The sequence below is a fragment of the Gorilla gorilla genome, chromosome 4 (assembly GCF_029281585.2).
Source record: "Gorilla gorilla gorilla isolate KB3781 chromosome 4, NHGRI_mGorGor1-v2.1_pri, whole genome shotgun sequence".
Taxonomy (NCBI): Eukaryota; Metazoa; Chordata; class Mammalia; order Primates; family Hominidae; genus Gorilla; species Gorilla gorilla.
Genome location: NC_073228.2, coordinates 177582120 through 177606604, shown reverse-complemented (window position 1 = coordinate 177606604; position 24485 = coordinate 177582120). Strand labels below are relative to the sequence as shown.

The 24485-nt window shown below is 47.3% G+C and overlaps 1 long non-coding RNA gene across 1 annotated transcript; it reads left to right on the top strand.

Moving 5' to 3' along the window:
• Positions 1 to 15657: 15657 nt before the first annotated feature.
• Positions 15658 to 20475, top strand: LOC129533653 (uncharacterized). Its single transcript, XR_008679950.2, has 3 exons — positions 15658 to 15808; positions 18868 to 18924; positions 19366 to 20475. It is a non-coding gene; the product is annotated as an uncharacterized lncRNA (long non-coding RNA).
• The last annotated feature ends 4010 nt before the right edge of the window (positions 20476 to 24485 follow it).

Sequence of the window (24485 nt, the reverse complement as noted above, 5' to 3'; positions counted from 1 at the left end):
ATAGTAAGGTAAAGGGTAGACAAGGAGGTAGATCAGTGGAGGGATATGACTCCTCATAGACGGGGCACAAATGTCTCTCCAATAATATGGTCTGTGAGTAGAGATCTGCACAAATGGAGGAAGCATACCATGGTTATATCAGCAGGAAGAGGGGCCCTGGAGAGGGAGTGCAAAGGCCCTGGGGCAAGGGCCTGCAAGCATATGCAAACAACTGCAGGAAGGCGGAGAAGCTGGAGCAGGGTGAGCCAATGGGACCATGGTAGCAGTTAAAGTCTCAGATATGACAGTGCCAGAGTATGTGGACTTACAGGCACTGCAAGGACTTTGCTTTCACCCTGAGTGAAAAATGAGGCCATAGGATGTTTTGATGGGAGAAAGGATATGATCTTCAGTTTTTAAAGGATCACTCCGTTTGCTGTGTCAGGAATACATTGTTGAGAAGGGGGTTCAAGATAAATGCAAGGAGATCACTGACAAGTCAATAACAGTAATCCAGGCAAAGGGTTTTGGGCTTGGAATGAGATGATAGCAGTGGAATGAAGTGGGTAGATTCTGAAGGCTGAACAGATGGGATTTACCGATAGCTCGAATGGGGGACATGGGAGAAAGAGAGAAGGTAAGGATGATTCCCAGATTTTTGGTCTAAACAATTGGAAGTGGAGTTATCGTTTACTGAGATAGGATTCTTTTCAGATGTACTAAATTGGATGTCTTCTATTTGTTTATTAAAATGTTGAGTTAGACATTCAAGTGGAAGCATCAAGGAGGGAGTGGATATATAATGGTCTGGATTTCAGGGGAGAGGTGCAAGGTGGAGAGCTGTATTATGTATGTATCTATGGTATTAATGTATGCATTAATGGGATATGGAGCCATGAGTCTGGCTGAGGCCTCCTACAGAGTAAGTACAGATAGAAAAGGGAAGAGAAGGAATCACTGGGTCCCAAGCACATTAGCACTGACGGGTCAGGAAGCTGAGGAGGACCAGCAAAGGAGATTGAGACGTTGAGGGTGGGGAGGTACAAGGAGAACCAAAAGAGAGTCCTGTCCCTGAAGCCAGGTGAAGAAAAGGTTTCAGGAAGAAAAGAAGGAACAACTGCAACAAAGGCCACCGACAGTCAAGATGGGACTCCTGGATTTAGCACTGGAGAGGCCCAACAATAGCTCCCAACACAAAGCCTCCTTTGAAGAGTGAGTGCTGTTACCTTTTTAAACATTTGTTTCATTCATTTATTTCAACCGACGTTTATTGAGCATTCAGGATAATACAAGCAAAGATATAGCATTTGTTAAGTACATACCACACATCAGGCACTGGATTTTACATTAGTATCGCATGCAAGACTCAGGTTCACCCCAAGAGACTGGTAACGTTGTTCTTTCCATTTACATCAGAGTTCAGGTTGTAACCCAGGCCTCTCTTCTCAAAAGTCCAGATTCTTTTTCTTTTTTAAAATTGTAGTTTAAAAAAAAACACATAACATGAAATTCACCATCGTAACCATTTTTGAGTGTACAGCTCAGTGGTGTTAAGCATATCCACATTGTTGTGCGACCCACTTCCAGAACTCTTACATCTTGCAAAACTGAAACATGTGTATTAAACAACTCTCCACGTCCCCTCGCCCAGCCCTGGCAACCACCATTCTACTTTCTGTCTCTTTGAGTTTGACTACTTATATAAGTGGAATCATACAACATTTGTCTTTTTGTGACTGACTTATCGTAGTACCCGAGATTGCACTACACTCAGCGTAGTACCCTCAATTTTCATCCATGTTGCAGCACGTATCAGAATTTTCTTCCTTTTTAAGGCTAAATAATATTCCATTGTATGGATATACCACATGCTGTTTATCGACTCATCTGTCAATAGACAAGTGGGTTGCTTCCTCCTTCTGGCTATTGTGAAGAGTGTTGCTATGATCATTTGTGTACAAGTATCTGTTTGAGTCCTTTCTTTCAGTTATTTTGGATATGCAGTCAGTCCTTGGTATCCATAGTTTCTGCATTCGTGGATTCAACCAACTGTGGATGTAAAATATTCAGGAAAAAAGTGTGTCTGTACTGAACATGAGCAGACACTTTTCCTTGTGATTATTCCCTAAACAATATAACAACTATTTATACAGAACTTATATTTATTAGGTATTATAACTAATCTAGAGATGATCTAAAGTATACAGGAGAGGTTGGGCATGGTGGCTCACACCTGTAATCCCAGCACTTTGGGATGCCTAGGCGGGCAGATCACCTGAGGTCAGGAGTTCCAGACCAGCAACATGACAAAACCTCATCTCTACTAAAAATACAAAAAAAAAAAAAAAAAAAAAAATTAGCTGGGCACGGTAGCATGCTCCTATAATCCCAGCTACTCGGGAGGCTGAGGAACGAGAATTGCTTGAACCTGGAAGGCGAAGGTTGCAGTGAGCCGACATTGCACCACTGCACTCCAGCCTGGGTCACAGAGCAAGACTCCATCTTAAAAAAAAAAAAAAAATAGTAAAAAGAGTATACCGGAGAATGTGCCTAGGTTATAAGCAAATACCAAACCATTTTATATCAGGACTTGAGCATCCTTGAATTTTGGTATCTGAAAGAGAGTCTAGAACCAATATCCTACAGATCAATACCAACGGATGACTATATACTGAAGTCTGGATTTTATTTATTTATTTATTTTGAGACAGGATCTCACTCTGTCACCCAGGCTGCAGTGCAGTGGTGTGATCTTGGCTCACTGCAGCTTCAAACCCCTGGGGCCCAAGTGATCCTGCCACCTCAGCCTCCCAAGTTGCTGGGACTATAGACACATGCCAACATGCCTGGCTAATATTTAATTTTTTTGTGGAGATGGGGTCTCCCTATGTTACCCTGGCTGGTCTCAAACTCCTAGGCTCAAGCAATACTCCCTCCTAGCCCTCCCAAAGTGCTGGGATGACAGGTGTGAGCCACTGCACCTGGCCAAGTCTGGATTCTTAACCTGTCCACTATTAACACAACGATGGCCAAGGGAGGGGTGGTCCCACCTAAATAGAGCACCTCTGGCAGGAAACACAGACACCGAACAGGTAACTCCAGGAATTCTGAATGCTATCCACAAAAATGAAGGTGCAGAGTCACCACAGACAGGAATGCCTATTGTGTGACTTGAAGGAGAAGAGAATGATGAAGAAGATCCAAACACTGCCCCCAAAATGCTCCCAGAGTATTAAATGGTAGCCAACCTCACTAATCAAAGGGACTTACAAGTTCAGATGGGAAGGTCTTATGATCTTAATGTGCCTGGGGCAGATGGAGTAAATATTTTAGATCTAGAATAGTAAAATAATGATGATGATAATGATGATAACTATCCTTTACTGAGAGTTTATCCTGAGCTGGATACAGTGTTAAAAGCTTAAGATGCATTATCCTGTTGAACCCTTACAATGACCTTGCAATGTAAGAACTGTTATTATCCTCCTTTTACAGATGGAGAAACTGAGACTGAGGGAGGTGAGCTCCTTCCTTCAAGGCGTGCCACTGGCATCAGAGTTGGGGTTGAGCCAGCTCTGCTGACCCTCAGGCCAATGCCCTTGGAAACCACCACCCTGCCCACCCTTGGCCCCTGCCCACAGACCCCTGTGCCAGTATCTCCCATGGCAAGCTGAGTGAATGAGGCTTAGGTCCAAGGGGCAGCATGGGCCACACCCCATTCCCCAACAGGGCAGAGCCTTTGCCATGCACAGACACAGTGGATTTCAACACTCTCATTTCCTCATCTTCCTTTCCCAACGTGTGACCTGCTGATCCAACATGTGACCAGGCAGGGGCAAATGGGCTGAGATATGAGAAGGGGACAGGCCTCACTTCTTTCCTGGACTCCCACACTCACCTCCCCACAGCTCCCGTGGATTCCAGTGTCTTCCCTGGCAATCTCTGCTCCACAGCAGCTCGAGGGAGCTTGTATTTTATTTTATTTTTATTTTTATTTTTTTGAGACAAAGTCTCACTCTGTCTCTCAGGCTGGAGTGCAGTGGCGCGATCTCAGCTCACTGCAAGCTCCGCCTCCCGGGTTCAAGCGATTCTCCTGCCTCAGCCTCCCGAGTAGCGAGGATTACAGGCATGAGCCACCATACCCTGCTAATTTTTTTAATTTTAGTAGAGATGGGGTTTTGCCATGTTGGCCAGCCTGCTCTCGAACTCCTGGCCTCAAGTGATCTGCCTGCCTTGGCCTCCCAAAGTGCTGGGATTACAGGCGTGAGCCACCAAGCCTGGCCTGAAGGAGCTTTTAAAAGTGTCACTTTGATTATGTCACCCCGCAGCTACATTTTTTTGTAATTTGTCTGCTGCTTAGAATAAGAGTCACACTCCCTGCTCTGGCCTCGAGGCCCCACATGCAACTGCCTCCCCCCAACCTAGCTCTCCTGCCTGACCTCTCTCCACTCTGCTCCAATGTCCCTTCCCAATGAGGCCTTCCACAGCCATCTCAAGTGCATTCACTCACTCTCCATCTCCACCCAGTTACTCTCTAGCACATAACCTTTTTTTAAAAAAGTCATTTTTTTAGCTGGGCACGGTGGCTCATGCATGTAATCCCAGCACTTTGGGAGGCTGAGGCGGGTGGATCACAAGTTCAGGAGTTCGAGCCCAGCCTGGCCAACATGGTGAAACCCCCGTCTCTACTAAAAATACAAAATTAGCCAGGCATGGTGGCGGGCACCTGTAGTCCCAGCTACTCAGGAGGCTGAGGCAGAAGAATTGCTTGAACCCAGGAGGCAGAGGTTGCAGCGAGCTGAGATCATGCCACTGCACTCCAGCTTAAGCAACAAAGGGAGAACCCATCTCAAAAAAAAAAAAAAAGTCGTTTTTTTGGTGGTAAAGCATACATATATAAAATGTATCTTTTTAGCCACTTTTAAGTATATGCTTCAGTGGCAGTAAGTTCATTCCCATTGTTGTGTGACCATCACCACCATTTGTCTCCAGTCGTTTTCTTCATGCCAAAGAGAAACTCTATACTCATTGAACAATAATTCTCCAGCCCCTGGTAACTTCTACTCTACTTTCTATCTCTGTGAATTTCACTACTCTGGGAATCTCATATAAGTGGAATTACATGGTTTGTGTCCTTTTGTCACTGGCTTATTTCCCTTAACATAGTATCCTCAAAGTCCATGCATGTTGTAGCATGTGTCAGAATTTCCTTTCTTATTAAAGGTGAATGTAGACACCCACATTTTGTGCTGTTCATCTGCTGATGAACAGGAAGGTTGTTTCCACCTTTGGGCTATTGTGAATAGTGCTGTATGCACTTGTGAACAAGTGTCTGTTTGAGTCCCTGCTTTTAATCCTTTGGGGTGTTGCACAAGCTTTTGTATTGTGTCTCTAACACATCACTGCTTAAAATGATTTTGCTCATTGCTTTGTTTGCTGACTTGTTTTCCGTCTCCCTCCGGTCATCTCCTTGGATACAGGAGCCTTGCCTGTTTGGCATTCAATTGTCATTACAGGCCCATAATGGTGTCCTGCTCATGCTAGGTGCTCAACAAATATTTCCTTTTTTTTAATAAAGACAGAATCTCACTCTGTTGCCCAGGCTGGAATGCAGTGGTGCGATCTCGGCTCATTGCAACCTCTGTCTCTTGGGTTCAAGTGATTCTCCTGCCGTAGCCTCCTGAATAGCTGGGACTACAGGTGTGCACCACCATGCCCGGCTAAGTTTTGTATTTTTTGTAGCACTGGCATTTTGCCATGTTGACCAGGCTGGTCTTGAACTCCTGACCTCAGGTGATCCGTCCAGCTCGGCCTCCCAAAGTGCTGGGATTATAGGCATGAGCCACTGCACCCGGCCTCAATAAACATTTTTGAATGAAGGATGAATAACACTGCAGATGGCCCAGCCTGTTGGGCACAGGCCTAATCACCATTTCTAAGTGAGTACGTGTCTGAAACACTAAAATGCTCACAGGCATTCACAGGCAGCATTTTAAAAATTTCATTTATTTGTCAAATTTAATACAACATTTCCAAAAGTAACATGTACCCTGTGGTCCATGGAAACGAAAGGTGTGTGTGCAATCAACAAAACTACAGGGACTGAGAGAGCAAGGTTAAATGTAGGAATCCAAGGAGTATTCCACACATCCACCAGAGCGTGTCTGTGCTGCTTAAGTCAGATAAGGCGAAGGTTTGGAATGTCCTGAGACAAGGAAGTGGTATTCGCCTCCCTCATAAAAACTCACCACCATGTTTTGGGCACATGTTCTTTGCCAGTGTCTGATTATCTGGGACTGCTGTGAATAGGAAGATCGTTTCAGGGGAGGAAGCAGCCCCTTAAGCACCAATGAAACAACAGCATCATCATGCCCAAAACTCTTTCCTCAGCATAGCAGTGTCAGAAATAGCAGCCAGGACTCCTGCATTCAGCCTGCTTTGCCACCCTTGGTTGGGACTGGATGGGTGTTACTTGTCCTTTTTGCTATTCATGGCTTCTCGCTTTTTCTGAGCCAACCGATCTCCCATATATCCTTTTCCTCGCATGTGTGTATGTGAAAGTGTGTGAGACAGAGTGCCTGTGTGTATGTATGAGTGTGTGAGTATGTGTGAGACTGTGAAGGGATGTGGGGTGGAAGGGTGTATAGAAGTGTATATATGGGCTGGGCGCGGTGGCTGACGCCTGTAATCCCAGCACTTTGGGAGGCTGAGGTGGGTGGATTACCTGAGGTCGGAAGTACGAGACCAGCCTGACCAACATGGAGAAACCCCGTCTCTAATAAAAATACAAAAAAATTAGCTGGACGTGGTGGCACATGCCTGTAATCCCAGCTACTTGGTGGGCTGAGGCGGGAGAATCGCTTGAACAGGGGAGGCGAGGTTGTGGTGAGCCAAGATCATGCCTTTGCACTCCAGCCTGGGCAAGAAGAGTGAAACTCTGTCTCAAAAATAATTAATTAATTAATTAATTAAAAAATAAGTGTATATATGTACTGTGTGTGGATGTGTGTGTGTGTGTGTGTGTTTTAACTGCAGTGACATTGGATAAGTCACTTAAACTCTTTGAGCCTCTTTTTTGTTGTTCATAAAAACAGACAAATGAAAAAAGCTCCTCCCTACCCGGGGATGTGTGAACTCAGTGGGTAACATCTGTGGGCATTCCACATGGTGCTGGGCACATGGCAAGTGTTAATAAATGATACCTGTCACTTTCAGACTCTCTATCACTCAATCTCCTGACCAAGAATATAGCTGTCAGTCACCTCTTAAGCTACATAAACTACACTCTGCTTTTATTCAGCTGGGGGTAGAGTGCAAAGGGGATATTTGTTGAAGGAATGGAAGAGACAGTTTTCTATGCTGAGAGCATATCAGAGTGGCACATTTTCTCACTTCACTTTGTGTTTTATGTCCATTTTCTCACTGGATCCTCACTTCAGCCCTGTGAAGTTGCTTTAGTGATAACCAATTTACAGATGGGAAGCTTGAGGCTCAGAGAACAACAGATCACACATCCAGCAAGTAGCAGAGCAGGCATTTGACTCCAGACCTGGGCACCTCAAAGCCACCGTTCCCTCTACTCTCCAACACTGAAGGATGGCTCTGGAGTCAGCCAAAATGCCTGCTGGGGAGGTTGTGTGCCAGGCAGGGGACAGAGGATAACCAAAGGCCAGGAGAAGAGAGAAATAATATGTATGTGATTCTGGAGCCCAAGGAGAATGTGAGGAGAGAAAGGGTGAGGCTTGAATTTAGGGTGAGGTTGAATTTTGCAGAGCCTTGAAGACTGCATTGAGATGTTTGGGATTTATTTCAACAGAGAACCTAGACCAGATTTGAGTTTAAGCAAAGTGATTTTGACACATCCAATAAAAATGATCATAGAGCTACCCCCAAGGAAGAATCCTGGAGAAATAGCAGTGGCCTGGGCTGGGGCAGCTCTCGGAGAAGCTGGCTGGGAAAGCCACCACCTGCCAGGATCCTGCTGGAGCCTCATGCTGACCACCCGGCTCTAGGGCCCAGTTGCTCCCTCTCCATCTCTCACTGCTGGGAGCAAATGGATCTTGTGCTGCAGGCAATAACTTCAGGAACCCACTCAAATGTCAGTGGGGGATCTATGTTCCATGGCCACAGGGGCCTGCTGGAAAAGAGAGGTTTCCAGAAGCAGTGGGTACTGTGGCCAGTAGGAACATCCTAGCTGATTGCCATGATGACCAGTGGGGTGTTGCCTTTCCTTTCTGTGCTCCTATACTCCCTCTTCCTTCCTCCAGTACAAACTAGCCCCATGCTACTAGAAGGTACTCAATGACAGGCTGCCTCCTCTGGCTTTGAGTAAAAGCCTGAACTTGAGTTATTATGCTGCAGGGGAGGGAGAGAGCCAAGTGCCTTTGAGTGCAATGAGACAGAGGGAGACTGACCAGGACTGGGTGGGGCTGGAAACTTCAGTGACCAATGGAAGTGGCTGAGTGGCACATTTAATTTAGGGAGGCTAGACCCTGGCACAGCAGTACAATAGATGCCTACCTATAGGGGACCCCACAGAAGGGATGAGGAGAAGATCAGCAGTAGCCAAGTCTGCAAGGTTGGACTGAAGACTCATTTCAGGTGGGAGCTTCACAGATGGCGCATTGCCCTGAAGAAGAGGGGTCCTGGGCCAGGCACAGGTGGCTCACGCCTGTAATCCCACCACTTTGGGAGGCTCAGGAGGGGGATCACTTGAGCTCAGGAGTTCATAACCAGCCTGGCCAACATGGCGAAACCCTGTCTCTACTAAAAAATACAAAAATTAGCTGGGTGTGGTGGCACACACCTGTAGTCCCAAGCTACTCCACTTTGGATTTTATGTCCATTTTGTCACTGGATCCTCACAAGAGGCAATAGAATCCCTTGAACCTGGGAGGCAGAGGTTGCAGTGACCTGAGATGGCACCACTGCACCCAGCCTGGGTGGCAGAGTGAGACTCTGTCTCAAAAAAATATAAAATAAGAGAGGTCCCCCCCATCTCATCTCACAACTGAGATCAATTTTTCAGCTACCTCAGCAAGAACGTGGAGTCGGGGTCAGATTTAATTAGACCTCAAGGAAATAAAATAATGTAACATTCCTTGTGCAGTCAAGTTTATGGAGTAGGATGCATATCCCAGGATCTTAATTAATAGGACATAGACATCGTCATAACAGTGAGGTCTTTATCAGGGACTATCTGGTCGCTAGAAATGACCTTTTACTAAGAAAAGTTTACATAAATGGGAACTAGCCATCAAGATTCAAAGCAATCTCACAACTGAGGCTGCAGAAAGTGGGCGGGGCTTCCAGAGAGCTAAAGTGTCCTCCCCATGTCTCGCTGGGGCTCCTGGGGTGCTGTCCTGCTTCTCTCCAACCACATGCTCCATCACCGTCTCTGCAGATCCGCATTGTCTGTAGGTTTTTTCTTCTTGCATTTCCAGAAGTTCAGCCCACCTGGGATTTTAATGTACAGGGCTCAGATCTGGTCCAGCTCTCAGCCACCTCTGGGGGAGGCAGGAAAGTCAACTGATAAAGACCCAGGTCATATTCTATCTATGGGACTTTGTTACTGCAGGTGCCAGTGGAGTAGCATTGCAGCCAAATTGCAGCAATGCAGACAAACTACATCCACATCCCTCCTTTCCCCACCGATCTATCCCGTGTGTCCACGTTGCTGAGAAGAGGCCCATGCTGAAAACGTCAACCAACAGATGCTAATGGTAGATATAGGCTCAAAAGATCTCAGGGAATGCCCTTCCCAATATATAAAACCCATGTTCACTTCACGCCTTAAATTCTTTATCTGCTGTGTCCGTTCCAAGAAATGTTTTGTTTCAGAGTTAGTAGAACTTATTCGGAATTTCCTATTGGAATTTCAGTCCATGGTATATAGTATTTACATAAACAAAATAATATAGGTTCCTCTAGAGATATCTTACAATTATTTTTAGTATATACTATATATACTAAAAATGGAAATATTTAGCTTTTGGTATATTTTTAGTATATATAATATGTACTATACTCAACTATACTAAATATGTATATTAATATATACTAAGCTATACTAAAATATTCTAAAAGCTAAATATTTTGATTTTTGCTTTAAATTTTTTTCTTGGAGAATTGGGATGCATCGTAACCAGCTACATGCCATAATCTGACAAACATGGTCCTTCATTAAACTTAATTTCCTCATCTATAAAATGGGTATACAAACAGAGCTTACTTTGCAGGGTTGATGTGAGAACAAAATAAAGCTCAGCAAACACTAGTCTTTCTCCTCCTTATAAACTTGCATCTAAGGGCTAACACTATCTAATTGATCCAGGGCCTGGATCTCTTGGTTTAAATTCTCCAAAGGATTCATCTGATTGGCTGTGAAGTGTGTCTCTCCAAGGTCAGGAATCTTCCAGAGCCAGGGTGGAGGAGAAGGATCACGTGAAGCAAGCATGAGCGCACAAGCTAACCTTGCGGCTGGTGGGGAGGGTGATTGCTGAGAAGCCAGGATAGGCAGGACTGCCACGGCAGATGCAGAATTGACAATAAGAAGATTCTAGAGTCCCAGAGCTGGAAAGGCAATTGAGACCATCTGGCCCAGTCTCTCCAGTTTTCCATGTTTAGAAACCAAGGCTCTGAGAAACATAGTGACCTACTTGAGTATTGACCTACACAGTGAATCAGAGGCAGGAGCTCTGCTCTTCCCACCCTGCATCCTATCTAAAGGGGCAGGAGGACTGCCAGGCAGGGAGGCCAGCCCATCACTGACCCTCCTACCTCACCATCTCAGAGCTCTGAGTTAGCTGGTGTTGCACCCTCCTCCTGTCAACACCCTGGAATCCAGGCTGGAGGAAGTGCTCAGTCTTCTGGCCTTCTGCTGCCCAGCCCTGGCCACCTGTACAACCAGGTTCCACCCATTCCTTCCAGCTAAGCAGGTTTGATGGCCACATGCATGCCTCCCTCCATACCTTTGCTCAGGTAGTTCCCTTACCTGGAATGCCCACCTTCCACTCCCCACCCTCCTGAGTTCCACAGACTCTGCTGGAGGCCACACCCTCTGAGAGGTCTTCCCTGACGCATATCCCTACCCTACTCCAACCTAACAATTTCTGTGTCTTTTTCTCTCTCTGCACTCTGTCAACTGCCACCTGCCCCATCCAGGGGGCACATAGTCACTTATTGCCTGCCCATTTTAATTCAATTATAAGTTCTCTGTTGAGGTTCAAAACCTTGTCTTAATCATTGCAACAACAAAGCACTCAGTGCTGTGCTGGGTGCCTGGAAGGTGGTCAGTAAACATTTGTTGAAGGAGTGAGTGAATGGAGTGAGTGAACAAAGTGAGCGACTGAGTAATTGTCAGTTGGGAATTGGACCAGCAGGAGCCTTCCTGCTCCAGGATGTCCCGGGAAGGGTGGTGAGGTCCCTGCTTAGAGCAGTCCCGGCAAGTCGTTCACAGGGGCTGAATGCAAGCTCCGTATCACCTGCTGCTCACCACAGCTCACAACAGCCCCATTATGAGGACACTGAGGCTCAGAGATGAAAGTGATTTGCCGGGGGCCGCCGGGGCAGTGTGCACCTGAATGGGGATCAGGCTGCCATCAGGCTGACTCCTTGACTTGGGCTCTGACCACCTACCCCATGCACAGATGCAAATGAGCAGGACACACTCTTGACCTTCAGGAGCACCTGGGGTGGGGGTTGTGGGGCTGGCAGAGTGTGGCTGGAGGCCAGCCCTGAAGAAACCATTGAAACCCAGGGGCCCACACACCCCTGGGAAGGAAGCAAAACCAGGGGCAAGTGACCTCTCTCTCGGCATAGCAAAATCTCTGGGTTCCCTTTGACCTTCAAAACCTCCCTATAATACAGGCAGGACGAGGATCATTAAATCTGATTCACAGGATGGCAAAATGAGGGTCAGAGAAGTTGGTGGGTGGCCTTGGGAGCCACTCACAAAGACTAGATGGGGAACCAACTTTCCCAGCCTCCTTCCTAACCACCCTTCTCCCCACTGTCCTGTGGGGGAAACCCTGTTCCAGAGGGTCAGTCAACACTTGGTTCCCAAACACACTCTTCGTTATCCAGCTGCCTGGCCTCTGTTACCCCTGCCTGAATGCCCTTTCCCCACCCCAAACTCCGCTACTGCAAGGCCCAGCCCAGATCTCACCTCCTCTCCAAACTTTCCCAGGTCTCATCTGAGCGAATTGCTCCATCGACCCCAAAGTCTTTCTCTCTATATCATACTATGATTTAGTACCTTTTAAAATAGGAACGCAAGTGCCTGGCACAATGCCTGGCCCATCGTAGAGCCCGAGGCAGTATTCTCTGGAATGAAGTGGTACTCAACAAAGTTTGGTGTAAAGAACGTGTGAATGAATGAATGAACAAATCAATGGGTCTCTTGCCTACATTTCACTGCTGTTAAGGGGATTCATTTCCGTGAAGTAACCTCCAAAGCTCCCAGCACAGAGCTGGGCACAGAGTGGGTGGCTAGTCAGTGCTCGCTGGCATGAGTCGGTTTGAGGCAATGCTGTCTTCTAGGCCACACCTAGCCTAGACTTCCTGACTGGGCCAAATGCCAGCATGAAGGCCCCAGCAGGCATAGCACCGGGGAGCTGCCTACGGATCTCCCAAAAGGAGCAAAGTCTGCGGCCCTGCCCACCTGCCCACCCCGTCCTGCTAGCTCAGATGCAGTCCATACTGCCCCAGCCTCCTTCCTGGGCATGCAGTCTGGGGAAGAAAAAGGAGGAGGAAAAATCAGGTTAAACCATATGGCAAAGCTGTTCTTTTAATCAGCAGTCGTGGAGCCCTGGAGCAGGGGCCAGGAGACATGGTTGTGAAGCAGGCCACAACGGCTAGTGGACAGGGGCAAAGGCCCTGGCGTCTTCGGGATCTGGGTTCAAATCCTAGCCTGTGGGCTTCAGCTGTCGTGATGCTGGACAAAGCCCACTCCCTCTCTGAGGCTCGGATTCCTCACCTGTAAAATGCAATAACAGTAACTTGCCACATGCTGGTCTGCAGACAAAAACTGCCTTGGGACAGGTTCTTATCCTATGCAACATAAACTAATGACAAATTACTGTATCTCCATATGTATGTGTATATATGTCAACATAATAGGTCACGAATTGCCCTCCCTTAAGAAGGATTGGCCCTTATTCTGTGATTATATTCTTTCTATTATTATTCTATTTTTTTTACAGAAACAGGGTCTCACTCTGTTGCCCAGACTGGAGTGCAGTGGCATAATCACAGCTCACTGCAGCCTTGAACTCCTGAGCTCAAGCGATCCTCCCGCCTCAGCCTGTAGCTGGGACCATAGGCACACACCGCCATGCCTGGCTAATTTATGCTTTTTAGAGACAGTCTTGAACTCCTGGCCTCAAGCAATCCTCCTGCCTCGGCCTCCCAGTGCTGGGATTGTAGGCATGTGCCACCTCACCTGGCCCCTTCTTTGATGATTATTTTTTCAGTGGAAAGGACTAAGGGCCTTGGAGCTGTTGTTCCCTCTGCCTAGAGTCCTCCCCCACCCACCCCCACCCACAAGACTCACTGCCTCACTAGCTTCAGAACTTAACTCACACGTCTCCTTCTCAAGGACACCTTCCCTGATCACCCTATTGGAAATTGCCATCCACCCACAGTGTGCCTTTCCCCCTTGCCTGACCTGTTTTTCCTCCATAGCACTTAGCCCATCTGACCTATGATTTAGTTCCTGCTTGGGCCACTGTCTGACTCTTCCCAAGAGGGCAGGGATTTTTGTCTGTCTTGTTCACAGCTGTATCCCAAGGCTTGAAAGAATGCCTCGCACAGAGTAGACCCTCAATAAGTATTTGTCAACTGAATAAACAATTGAGTGGATATTTGCTTTATAATGTCTTTCCATGGCAAAATAAAAAGTGAGCAGCCCTATGTCACCTCCCAAAATTGAGGTCTTGGAAAGGAGAGGATTTCACTGGTCTATGAGGTCCTTACATTACTGAGAAAATGGAGGTAAAAAAAAATGCAACATGGACAGGCGCGATGGCTCACGCCTGTAATCCCAGCACTTTGGGAGGCCAAGGCGTGTGGATCACAAGGTCAGGAGATCGAAACCAACCTGGCCAACAGGGTGAAACCCCACCTCTATTAAAAATACGAAAAAAGAAAAAAAAAACTAGCTGGGCATGGTGCTGCACACCTGTAGTCCCAGCTACTGGGGAGGCTGAGGAAGGAGAATCATTTGAACCTGGGAGGCAGAGGTTGCAGTGAGCCAAGATCGCACCATTGCATTCCAGCCTGGTGACAGAGCGAGATTTAATCTACACAAAAAAAAGCAACACATATTATGGCACCTGGAAAAACTCACTGAACAGTAATAATTATTCCCCTGCTCCTCTGGTCCCCTTCCCCTCCCCACATTCAGTGTAAGGCCTTATCTGTCTCCAAACACTGCAGAACTTACAGGCCCATATCAGCTTTTCCCTGCACTAAGCCAGCAGCCCTCCGTCCTCTCATTTTGCTTCATTCATTGATTTTCTTTAAAGATCCTGATGACAGACCTGGCTTGGGAGAGCCAGCCAGATCTGTGAATGGGTCTGATGGAGGCCTGTCCTGCCTGGAAGACCTGGACACTGGTATAGGTGAGCCTGGTCAGGACTCCACAGCGTTCATGATCCCAGGTCACAGGTGAAAGAAATAAAAGGTTTGCATGCGTTTGCTTGCTTTTCAGTTCCAGGCCTGCTGCTGAGGGAAGTCCAGGTGTCAAATACTAAGGCTAACTGTAGCCCTGGAGGTGCTGGCACCAGGCAGAAAGGTTTTACAAAGCTGATGACCCATATCCACTGGCCTTAGGAAGGGCAGGACCAGCTTTAGGACCCTGGGCCAGAGCCAGAAGGAAGCGCAGAGACTAAATTGGTTGACTGGGAAAGACTAAGGGCCAGAAACGTTGTGGGCCTTACTTCAGATCTCACTTGGAGATAGCAAAATAAAAAAGCTGATTTCCTGCCGAGTGTGGTGGCTCACACCTATAATGCCAGCACTTTGGGAGGCTGAGGCAGGCAGGTCATTGCAGGTGAGGCGTTCAAGACCAGCCTGTCCAGCATGGTGAAAGCTCATCTCTACTAAAAGTACAAAAAAAAAAAAAAAATTAGCAGGGTGTGGTGGCGTGTACCTGTAATCCCAGCTACTCAGGAGGCTGAGGCAGGAGAATCATTTGAACCCAGAGGCAGAGGTTGCAGCGAGCCAAGATTTTGCCACTGCACTCAGCCTGGGTGACAGAGCTAGACTCAGTCTCAAAAAATAAATAAATAAATAAATTAATTAATTAATTAAAACCCTGATATTCTTGCATCTCCAATTCCCTGTCCAGCACTCTCTGATCAGGGTAAGAGGGGCTCCAGCCCTGGGCCCTGCATTTTAGAAGGTCTTGCTCAGACACCGCCCCTCCCTGCGAGTGAGGAGTCTTGGGGAACAAAGGGCTGTGCCCAGTTGGAACTCACATGCCTCCCTTCCAGAGGACGCTCTGGATTCCCAGGACCCTGGGGTTCCCCGTCCAAATGACCAGGCCCACTTCTGAGGCCTTCTGGACCTCTCTCATTTTCCCTAGTGTGGACCACATGGCCAGTGGGTGCTCCAGCCCTGAAGGCTGGACAAAGGGCAGCTGCTTTGTGGGACCTGGGTAGAGCTTGGCCACGTGGGCTGAGTGCCCGGTTTCTGTTTTTCTCCCGGTGCAGGAAAACATGAAGAACGGGGAAAGTAGCTGCCACATGCCAATGTGAAACTCCAAGGAATCTAGCCATTCTGATCTGGCCTTCCAGGTCATTAGGAGGCTCTGCCATCATGTGAGGAGGTATGATATATTTTATCTAGCAGTTTGTTAGCTTGCTTTAAAACTTTTAATACTTAGACATTTGGTTTGTGACCCTGCCAGGGAAAGCCTGCTGTCTGGAGAGCACACTGGTCTCCAGCGTGGGGAGAGAGAGCACTTTCAGGCTTTGCTGAGGGGGGTCTTCAGAAAAAAGAGTAAGTGGGCATCTCCTCGCACAGGTGCTTGGCTTGCTAGACCTAGGGGCATTCTCACATCACCTTTTCAGCTGAGGAAACTGAAAGTCCCAAGGTCACGCAGCTGGGAATATATGACCAAACGGCCTTCACCTTCCCCTAAATGATGTTTCAAATGACAAAATAAGGGGACAAGGAGAGATGGTTTTGTCTTTCTTCTGGGGGCGCCTTCAGCACCTGCAGGCTTTCCTATCTGCGCGTCTGCCCGGCCACTTTGTCCAGCCAGCCCAGGTGTGCAGGGGCTGCGTGTCTTTCCACCTGGCGGCTGCAACAGTCCAAACCTCCACTGTTGATTTGACTTCCTAGAAACGAGCCTGATTTGGGGGCTCTGGGGTGAGAATGCAGGAAATATTGGGATGTGGTTTCCCAGAAAGTCACACATCCCTTTAGCTTTCCCAGAAAGTGCCGAGTCCTTGCTAAGACGATTTCCTATGGAGGGAGACACTGGGTCTGCATGAGTTTCTGTTTAATTGTTTTAGAGAAAATGATCTGGACCAGAGGGAATGAGTCTGGACCAGACCTCGACACTGCCCCAATTAAAGAACTTGAGAACACTGGTCCCATCTTCCCCTCTAATCTCCCCTCTTTCCATCACCTCTCCCGGTGCCCTGGGCTCCACTTACAGGGCCCTGAGCAACCACTGCATTTTTGCACATGCTGCTTCCACCTAGGATGGATGGCTTTTCCCTCTTTTCTTCACCCCACCAGCTTTCTCCTTCAGGTGCCAGCTTAGTCCCTGGCTCCTTGGGTCCCTCCCACTTGTCTCCCGGCTGTACCTTTTATGCCTCCTCTGTACTTCCCAAGCTCTAGAGTGTCCTTCTATAAACAGACTCTGCGTACCGTACTGTGGGCTGATTGCTACCTGTCTCTTGTCATTGCTGGCAAGCAATTTGGGGTAGCGATTACGTTTTATTCACCTCTCTGTTCCAGTGTGCAGCTCGGACATGGAGGGCAGAAGGTGCTCAGGAAGGATCTTCTGCATGCAGGAGCCTCCTCTCTCAAAGGGTGTTCTCCAATCATGAGCTTATTTGCTGTTTACATGCCCGAGGAGGACTGACCTTAGCAGCTATGATGACCTCATTTATCACTGTGGATAAGCACTTGGCCAGGGTCTCGGCCAGCACCCCGGGCCCAGCCTCCTGGTCTACTCGTTTCTGGGGGTGGGGGCATCTGCCCACTGTCCTGAACTTTCCTCTGCTTGGGTAGGGACAGGGAGCCCCAGCAGCACTTGTTCCAGGATGACCCAGCAAATTGCAAGGTGGCATTTGGCCTTTTTCTCAGCAATTGCCAGACTTTGTCCCAGGGTGAGGAGGAAGCCAATGGAAGAGCTGGGGTGAGGAGATCAAAGACCTTTCCAGAGATTCAGGCAGGGGCCCAAACCAAGGGCATTTCCAGGCGGGCACTGGGACCAGCCCCAGGGACACGCCAACGCACTGCTGGGGCCAAGGGGAAAGGTTGGTTTCAAAACCACATGTGCGGCAGCCTCACCACTGAGTCATGCTTGTGAGGCCTGCTGGAGACCAAAGACAGGGGCTACAAGCTCAAAACCGCCTGGTTAGTGCTGACTCTATTGATTTCCTGGCCTTCCACTTTCAAACCTTCCTTGGATGGCTAAACTCCTTCTGGAAGACACACCTGTTTTTTATATTTGCCTGGTATACCTCACTTCTTTGAGTGACAGCACCCCAGAGATCCCCTTCTCCACTCTCACTCCGTGTAGTTAAGGTGAGGTTGGATTCTCTCCTCTCTGCCCCCCCCAACCCCCCTACCCCCAGCACTAAGGACCCAGGCTCAGCCAATCAGAATATCTCTCATGCCCATCATGGGCTCTAGGATGGGAGCATGATGGAAGAGTGGCCATTGAGGCTCAGTTCCAAGACGTTTGTGAGAAATGTTGGGGAAGAGACCCTCTCTTTTCCTATAGGGATTGCTCACTGTGCAAATATGCCAGCCTGGAACAGCTGGGGCCTCCATGTGCACAGTGGAGAATCAGAGAATCAGGTCACCCCACAGGAAAGCAGGACCATAATGGGGTAGTAGGCAGAGACCCAGCCTCCTGGCCATGCACCTCTGAGCTGTGTGGACTGATTCTTTTTTGCTTAAGCATGCTTTTGTTTTCATTTCATTTATTTATTTATTTTCAGACACAGTCTTGCTCTGTTGTCCAAGCTGGAGTGCAGTGGTGTGATTTCAATCTCAGCTCACTGCAACCTCTGCCTCCCCGGTTCAAGTGATTCTTCTGCCTCAGCCTACTGAGTAGCTGAAACTACAGGCATGCACCACCACGCCAGGCTAATTTTTGTATTTTTAGTAGAGATAGGGTTTCACCATATTGGCCAAGCTGGTCTCAAACTCCTGACCTTGTGATCCACCCGCCTCAGCCTCCCAAAGTGCTGGGATTACAGGTGTGAGCCACCACGCCCAGTGAAGCATGCTTTCAAGTGGGGTTTCTGTCAATTGCAAACAGAAGATTTCTGACTAATATTCCCTGGATAATATTTATTCTATCTTCCTCTCCATTCTTACTCTCTGCCATAGCTTAAGCCTCATCATCCACTTCCACATCTCCTACCTTAGATGATTTTAGCAGACTACCAACTCAGAATTACAATGGAATCACTGCAGTAGATGACTAACTGCTATTTGCATGCATGTTTTATTTGTGAATGTGACCTTACAAATCGATTTTCATGTCTCACTGATGAAGGCACCAAGCGTCAGGGAGACAAGGGACTTGTGTGCAGCCAGTAAGTAGCAGAGCTAAAATTTGAGCTCAGATCGTCTGACTCCAAAATGCATGCTCTTTCTCCACAGCTCACCATCATGTCTTGCTTCTTTCAACTCTAGGTACTGCCAACAAGAAGGCCCAATCATGATCCTCCCACAACAAGAGCAGACTGTGAGGTAAGAACACTTTGATCCCTTGGGAACACAGAGCCATGAGTGTGGCCAGACTCTCTCAAATATCTTAGACTTCATGGCTATAAGGCACAAATTCTAGTTTTGGTTTATCCTTTTCCTCCTGCCCTCATCTCCCCTCCACTCAATTTCCAAGCTCATCTTTAATTTTGTTGCCATGATCTCATGGGCCAGGCTTGGGTGACATGCCCATCACTGAGCAATCTCTCAGGTCAGGGGATGCGCTGTCCAATGGGGTTGCCTTGGGTCATATGCCCTGCCCTGCATTTCGGTCAGTCCTATTCAAGCCAGATGGATGGAAAGTGGGGAAGATGGTTCTCCAGAGGCAAATAAGGCGCTGTTACCAGGAAGGGTGGCCACTCCTTCTCACTCCCTTGCCTAAGACCTCAGCCACCCAAAGCAACACTCGTCTATTTGGTTCTATAGCGTGGCAAGCTCTATGCTGAGCACTGGAAGGACAAAAAGAGATTGGGCACAGACTTCTCACTGATCCAGGTGATGAGGAGCTCACATCTGAGAGGATGTGACCATGGATGACCCACCAGAATGTCATGGGATCCAGCTACAGCCAAGGAAGCACAGAGCACCGTGGGAGCGATTTATTGTGCGTGGGGATGGGGAAGGGGACATGGGAGGAGCCATATTGAGAAAGTAACATGGGTACTTGGCTTCACAGAGTGTGGCAGCTTTCATCAGGAAGCGATGGTGGGGGAACAGCGTCTCTGGCGGAGGGAAGCAGCAGGTGCAGAGGTGCAGAGGTGTGAGGAATCTGTCACATTCTAGGAAGGGAGTATGGTTGGGTGACAATGCAAGACAGAGAAAGCAAGGAGGGAAGGAGGGGCCTAGCCTGAGGAATAAAGAATAATAAAAGCAGGAAAACAATTGCTAAGAGTTTGGATACCTTTTTCTGCCCTTTCATCTAAGCTTTGCTAGCCAGCCAAGAGAAACCTGGCACTTCCCCTCCCCGAGCTTCCCTTGAAAGAGGAAGGGTTAATTCAGAACAAGACAAAGAAATGTCTGGGGACCTAAGTGTGAAAAGGAGAGACAGAGTCAGCCTGAAACCTGAAACTTGAGCAAGTAAAGGGGGCTGGAGAGGAGAAGAGCAAGCCAAGGAAGGGACAAGTCAGTAGCTGAATCCAATAAAAACTGCCACGTCTAGCCCTGCACTGGGCCTTGGGGCTATGGAGACAATAAGACAGGGCTCCTGGCCCTATGGCTCATAGGCTGCCTGGAGAGGCGCACAAGGACCCAGGCAAAGACAAACGAGTGGGCTGCGTTCAGTGGCAGCAGAAGGCCAACGGGCTTAGGGAGCACCAGGAGCATCTGCTCCAACACAGGGTCTGGGAAAAGCCCTCCTAGAAGAGGGGACATTGGAGCTGGGCCTTAAAAAATGAATTGGAGTTTGCTACTTAGACACTGCGGAGCTCTTAATTCCCTGTATCCCACCTTGCATTGTGACTGGCCACACTGTACTGCCGGCCTACGTCTCTCCTTTCTGCTGAGCTCCATTGGGTGGAAACTGCAGCTGGCTGGTTCATTGAGTTATCTCCCATGCCTAAAAGGGCACCTGACATATAGAAGATGCTCAATTAATGCATGTGAGAGAACAGCCTGTGCAAAGGCCCAGCAGAGGGTGTAGACATGGAGCTTGGTACAAGGTGGGTGGAGCAGGTAGTGTCCAGGGCAGGAATGACCATTTGCCTATCTGAGTAGTTTGGATTTTATCTTCTGAAAGGGGAGGAAGGTGATCAAATCTGCATTCATTCATTTATTTGACAAACACTTATCAAACACCTGCTATGAGCCAGGTATTGTATTAGGCCTTACGGATAACATGGGAACAAGACCAACTCCTTCTCCACGTGGAGCTTACATTCTCATGGGAAAATAGAGACCAACTTGTGAGCAATTCAAAAGTCATACCTTGTCAGCCAGTGATGAAGTACTAGGTAGAAAAATAAAGACTGGTAAGAAGCTAAAGTGATGGTGGAAGACAAGGGAGGCTCAGTGGTAGGTGGGAGTGTCTCAGATAGCATTGTCAGCTGCAGGGAACAGAAAACCTGCTCACAGACGCCCAACATGTAGCAGGTTATTTATATCTTGCAACAGGAAGCCCGAGAAGTAAGCAGTCCCAGGCTGGCTGGAGACTCCGTGGTGATATCAAGAAACCCGGCTCCTCCTTCCTGGTCCACCTCCTCAGCGTTATCTCTGATGCTTTAACTCTTTTTTCTTTGAAATTGACAAATAATAATTATACATATTCATGGGGTACATAGTGATGTTTTGATACATATAATATATAGTGATCAGATCAGGGTAATTAGCATATCCATCGTCTCAAACCTTTATCATATCTTTGTGTTGGGAGCATTCAATATCCTCCATCTAGCTATTTGAAAGTATATACTATATTATATATTAACTATAGTCATCCTGCAATGCTATAGAACACTACAACTTCTTCGTCCTATCTAGCCATCTAGTAATTTTGTATCCTTTGACAAATCTCTCTCTATCCTTTCCTTCTCCCTATTTTTTAATGAAGAGAATGAATCCATGTATGTTATAGTTAAAAGTATATAATTGAAAACACTGAAGTTGATATCTTGCTGACATGTGAATTTCTCCATCCAGAAATATTCGGAAAAGCCTGATGCTCACAAAAATAACCAGCATGACCCTTCTTGTGTGAAAAATAGGGGAAAGGGGCCAAAGCCACATCTGGGTGGATGTGATGTGTGATTGGATGGCACCTGATAGGTATATGTGTGTGCGTGCTTGTGTGTGTGTGTGTGCACACATCCGTGCAAGGTGACTGATTCCTATACTAAACTAATTCAGTGGAAGCAAGCCAGAAACGACCATGAGAATATAGCTCCCATCTCTACTCATCTCCCACAGAGAAACATGGAAACGTTTTAGGAAGAGCATCTGGCTTCCTAAATCTCATAGAATGGGAGCCGTGGGACAAGTCAACAGCTGCTGAGACATGGTTCTCAAAAGGATTGCTCTGGGACAGTGGGGAAGATGGATTTGGAAAGCAAAGTCTATAGGCAGGGAAATAAAACAGGCCTGGGAGAGATGGGGAAGCCTGGACTAGGGCAGGTGATGGGGATGAAGAAGAGGAGGCAGTTTTGAGAACGATGGGGGGAAAATGCTGGAACGGTGGCAGCTGAACAAACATAGAAGTGAAGGAGGGCCACGGGGGTAATGGGACCCAAATGCAGCAGCAAGACTTGGCAAAGCTGCTTCTAGTCACCGATAATGTCAGGCTCTCCGTCAGAGAGTTGCTTCTAAGAGGCAAGCCCCAAGAGTTCTCCAAGGAGTCCCTGCAGGGGCCTGAACTTCTTTTGTTGGTGACGCCAGCCAATGGTGGAATCCAAATACTCAGTACTTGGCACTCATTACTGCCTTGGGAGCCAATGGCACATTTGTCAAAAAATAAAAACACATAGCAGCAGCTCTTTGGGGAGTTTGGGGAAAGGCATATCAAGCAACCTAGGTCGCTGGACACTTGAGTGAGTGGGTCATGGTTAGTGCAGACTCCTTTGGGAGATGGTGTAAATCACTCTAAAAAACTTAGGGCTATAACTATACCTTAGCAAGAAAGGGAGGTGGATTAGCTCCAGAAAGGTTTCTTTCCCGTGCCTGCCTGCCTTTCTTTCTTTCCTTTCTTTCCTTTCTCTCTCTCTTCCTTCCTTCCTTCCTTCCTTCCTTTCTTTCTTTCCTTTCTTTCTTTCTTTCTTTCTTTCTTTCTTTCTTTCTTTCTTTCTTTCTTTCTTTCTTTCTTTATTGCTTTCTTTCTTTCTTTTGACAGTGTCTTGCTCTGTCATCCAGGCTGAAGTGCAGTGGCATGAACATGGCTAACTGTAGCCTTGACATCCTGGGCTCAAGGGATCCTCCCGCTCCAGGCTCCCATGTAACTGGGACCACAGACATGCGCCACCACACCTGGCTAATTTTTTTATTTTTTTGCAGAGACAGGGTCTTGCTTTGTTGCCCAGGCAGGTCTTGAACTCCTTGGCTCAAGCGATACTCCCACCTCAGCCTCTCAAATTGCTGAGATTACAGGCATGAGCCTCTGTGCCTCACTGCATTTATTTTTCTTTAATGTAGCTAGTTAAACTGATTTCAACTGATCAAATATCCACCCTTCCTGGGCCAGGCACTGTTCTCAGTCCTGGGGAACAAAACAGGCAAAAATCTTTCCTCTCGGAATTTAGATTTCTAGTAGGAGGAGACACCCCAAATCAAAAATAAACACTGTAGTCTATTTATAGTATGCTGGTTCCTTTTGTTTTTCTGTGTTAAGCAGGGCTCTTAGAACATATTAGAGCTAAATGTTGTGCACATACATTCTTTATTACATAATAAAGGATGTAATAAATAAGGATTTACACTTATAAATTATTCTACTTGTTTCTTCTTTAACCACAAAATCAAAAGGAGATTTGGCCTATGACACATGCCAGTCAATCAGTAATAGGCAACGTTTTGGGCTTCTGTTGCTCCTATATTTTTCATTCAAGCATTTGAGAGAATTCAAGATGGATGCATTGAGGGCTCAGAAGCGAAATGTGCAAAGATCAGTCCATTGACAAACAAGACCCACGGATCTCAAATCATAGACTCAGGTGGTACACATTCTCCACTACCTGCCTGAAACTACCTGTTCTATGCTCCAGACAAAGCTGGTTGCCATGGGTACACACGCATACGTCTCATGGAAAAGATATCATGAAGTGTACAGCTCTCTGTAGGTGACAAAGCATTTTTGCGTTTGTTATCTGACTCCACACTCCACATAAGATTGCCAGATTTAACAAATAAAGTCAGGAGACACACAGTTAAATTTGAGCAATATTTGGGACATGCGTACTGAAAAAAATCATCATTTATCTGACATTCAAATGTAACTGGACTTTCTGTATTTTATCTGGCAACCCTAACTCTACAACCCTCAGAAGTAGACAATATTAGCGTCCCCATTTGATCACTGGGGCTGAGAAAGTAAATTGCCTAAAGTCAATAAAGGATCAAAGGGTGAAAGAACTGCCCCTTTGCCCGTTCACTGGTTGCTGGGAGAATGATCACTCCTGGATCTCATCTTCAGGCATCAGATGTGCTGGGGCCAAGTGTGGGGATCTCGGGGCAAGGAGGGAGGGGAGCCATGGAGGGACTGGCCATCATGAGTAGTGGACTACAAAGTCTCCATAACAGAGGGCAGGGGCAGGGAGGCGTTGATGCTTTGTTGCAACTTAGTTTTGGTTTGCTTACTTTACCAGGGCCTGGGCACCCCAGCCAACAAGGCTGGAAATGCAGGAAGCCATCTGGAGCCATGTGCTGAGTCACAGGGCCCAGAGAAAAACAAGAACATCATGACGTCAGAGCAGGGGTGGGGAGAAATCTCCCTCGAGATCTCCCTGGGCACCGGAAATAGAAACTGCTCCCTTTGAAGCATCTATTAGAAGATCCAAGTCTCTGACAGATCACCATGAGATTTCAATTCAGTTCCTATTAAGCACCAACTGAACGCATGTGAGAAT